Raw genomic sequence first — 3820 nt, forward strand, 5'->3', positions numbered from 1 at the left:
TAAAAAGAAAACAAAAATCCCAGCCACTGAAATGCTGACGCGTGGATGACTTTTGGTCCCGGTTGGTGCCACCAACCGGGACCAAAGGCCCTCCTGCCTGGGCTCGGCGCACCGGCCACGTGGAGGCCCATCTGTCCCGCTTCGTGTTAGAACCGGGACTAAAGGTCTAGGGCATTAGTAACGACCCTTTAGTTCCGGTTCAAGAACCGGGACAAATGGCCCTCACCAACCGGGACTAATAGGGGGTTTTCTACTAGTGCCTCTTCCACCCTCATCTCGGTGCTCCCCATCCCTTCATCATGCTACCCAACGGGCTCCCTCCCTCTTCTGGTGCACAAATACCAGCGAGATCCGGGGAGACGGGGCACGTCGATATCGTCATCAACCTCGCCGAGCTTGATCCGGGGAGACCAGGGCACCGGGCTGCCGTAGTGCTGGACGTTGTGGCCATCTCCTCCCACTGGCGGGAGACGCGGGGCCTGTCGCGGGCTTACCCGGGAGGGTCGACGGTGGGCACGACCTGTACTGCTTACTGCTGGCCTCTCACGGCCTCCTCCTGGTCCACAGCTACTCCGCGATCCAACTTGGCGGCATTGAGAAAAGGCCTGTTTTTTTGTGCTCGAACTTCTTGCTTCTTCCCTTTGATTATTGGTGGGCATGTGATTTTGTGGTTGCTCGGGCTGGATAGGACGTCAAGCTGCAAAAGTAGTAGTAGTCAAGCTGCAAAAGTAGTAGTAGCCAGATTACTACTACTCCAATTCTTTCTAGATTACTTACCAGGACGTTGAACGAATCTAATTCTTTCTAGTTTGTATGCTGATGTATATCTAAACTTTTGTGTTCCTAACTATGGCCCTCTGACTGTAATGTTGTTCTGAATTTTCCCCTCGCCTGCTCCCTGATCCAGGCCTGCTCTGGTGTCCCAATGTTTTTTTGTTTGGTTTCCTGTGTGATGCATTTTGGATTTGATGATGCAGGTGACTAGCCGTAGATGTGGTCTGGTGTCCCAAGCTTCTGCCTAGAGGTCGCCATGCTTCACCAAGAATCATGACGGTGCTGCCTTATGCTCGCCATGTGCAAAACTGGGGTCGTGAGGAGGAAGACAAGGCCACACATGAGAAAATTCAAGATGGAGGTGGCACCAAACATAACTTGAGCCTAATTTTTTTGCTAGCTTAGCATTTTGCTTTCATAGGTTTGGGGCTCTAAATTTAAGCTTTTGCTCTGAATCTTCAATTGATCCATGAGAGATGTCGGTTGGTTGAGCGTCGGAGAGAAATCATATACAATACGATCATTGTATGTGTGTCTTTTTTTGAAAAAATGATCAGATATATTATAAAAGTTCACAGGCAGTACAAAACATCTCAAACATAATAAAGAAACATTGAGATTCTGAGACCATCGAACGACTATTATTGTCGCTAGAGCGAGCTGCCGATGTGTTGCTCTCACCATTCCCCTACCGGAGCTTGCTTGACTTTGTCGATGACAGCCAGGAAGTCTATGTGCATGTGTCCCTAAGGACCAGCGCCCTACAACCATAGTTAGTTGTCATCGTTGAACCCCTTCATAGATCTGAAGCACCTGACACCAAATCTCACAACATAACGAGAGACCCTAATCTCACTGTTTCAAGGAGACAGCATGAATCTACGTCGGAGCTCCGTTGACAACGTCCAAATGGATGAACTCAAGGAGGATCAAAGCCAGGAAGACAAACTCAAAGAAGAAACACCGTCATCCATCAAGCGCCGCACCTGCGAGGACTATAAAACCTAACCTAAAGTACTAACTGAAGCAGAGACACTGAGATTTCCCTCCTAGCCACCGCCCGCCAGAGCGGCAGGCAGAGCGGAGGCGAACCCATGGGCTCTCCCTTGAAACTTGGGTTTAATGATTTGTATTTTTCTGTCCCGGTGTCTCCCAGATGATGCAATGTAGACTACATTCGTACGTATAGTATATATAGCACACTTGCTTTGGAGAGCGGATGTTTGGCTCCCGGGAGCCATGGAGGCCTTTTTTTGAAAACAAATCAAAATTCAAATGGTTTCAAAAAAATCTGAAAAAATTGTGCAAGTAAACAAGTATGTTATGTCTATGTGTGTAAAATTTTAGAATGAAAAATGATGAAATGTGACCTATACAAAAAAGACAAATTCATGGCCTACGAGGATGAATAGTATCATGTGTTAAAAAGCCTCAGATTTGTCTTTTTTGCACAGCCCTCATTCCAACTTTTTTGCCCTGAAAATTTACACACATGTGTGTTATGCCTTCATGTATATGTGTGTTTTTTTTTCAGATTTTTTTGAAATGTAGAAAATATGAAATTTGACAAAACTCAAAATTTTCAAAACCGAGCTCCATGGAGCTCGGCCTCCAAAGACAATATCCGACTTGCTACGGTCCTATTCGATAGTACTGGTCCACTATACCTAATTAAGAAAAAGGATGGTAGTTGAACATCCGAGCTAATTTAGCAATAATGAGTTGTTGGCTACCCTTGAGAAATAATCTCTACTGTCAAAAGGGAGTCCTTAGTTGTTGTCATTCCGTTTGTTTTGTTCGCAACTGTTAATGCCTAAAAATCGTTTGCCTTGTCCATAGTTGCATGCAACCAATTAGTCAGATAGTTAATTACACATGTTAATTAGTTAGACACTGATTTATGAAAAATATTATCGAGCGTTGGACGGGAGGTTCACATTAATTATGAAGATTATCAAAAGGATCATGTTAATTATGAAAAATATCATTAACCATTGGACGGCAGTCTCACATTAATTGTGAAAAATGTCATCTACAATATGTATATCCCGTTGCAATGCACGGGCAATCAAGTAATAATACTAGTACACTTTTAAGGCTTGCTTGACAAGTCTCTAATGCGGACAATCTTTTGAACAACCCATATGTTGTGGCAAAAAATTCGGTTATACTCCTAACCCAATGCAATGCAGCAGGGGTTTGTGTTGGTTCTATAGACTTTCTTACTTGTCCAGTGTTGATACACTATGGCAGACGTTGATCCCTCGCCCATGAACCAAGGACACGAGCACTTCGAGTTCAAGTCCTCAACGGTCATCGGCGATCACTCAAGGACTGATGATCCCATGATATATGGCTCCATTTTAGAGTTTGGCACAACGCCACTCATTTTTCTTGTCCAGCCCTACTCCACGATGCCTCCCTTTCTATGCCATATGGTATATACCTTGGTGATGCAATTTTATAGTGATCTAAAGTAGTTTTCAGAGACCAGAGAGTGCCTAGCTAGGATCAAGATTTTCTTCATACTCTCAAGACCACCCCGAGTTATATTTTTTCTCTACATTCATTCACGTTTTCTGGCGCAGATGCATGGAGGTTGTTTTCATATATAGCCGATGAAGGACTGCATGTTCTTACCTTTGATCAATAGTACAACCGAGTAAATAAGAATTCAAACACTTTACCAGCCATCCTTTCTGTAATGAGTGTGTGTTCTCGTCTTACGAGGGTGCATAGATCTTATAGATATGAAACTTTTCTATGAATGTCCTTCATTTTGTATTGAGATAGGCAGCTCCGTCCTGTATTGAAGGAAAATAAATTCTTTACCTACCACTTGTAAGTTCACTTTCGGTCCTATATATCCATCATGAGAGTTAAACCAATATCCTAAAAACAAATTCGTTGGAGTAAAGTTGTTTGTTTAATGGCAATAGCTCTGTCGATTTTCATCTCACACGACATCTTCCCCTCCTCTCTTCTTGCTTTGCCAATCCACATGATTATTAAGTAAGTTTGCACATTTTGACCTTTCACCTCTATT

This window comes from Triticum dicoccoides, chromosome 5B (genome assembly GCF_002162155.2).
Source record: "Triticum dicoccoides isolate Atlit2015 ecotype Zavitan chromosome 5B, WEW_v2.0, whole genome shotgun sequence".
Lineage (NCBI taxonomy): Eukaryota > Viridiplantae > Streptophyta > Magnoliopsida > Poales > Poaceae > Triticum > Triticum dicoccoides.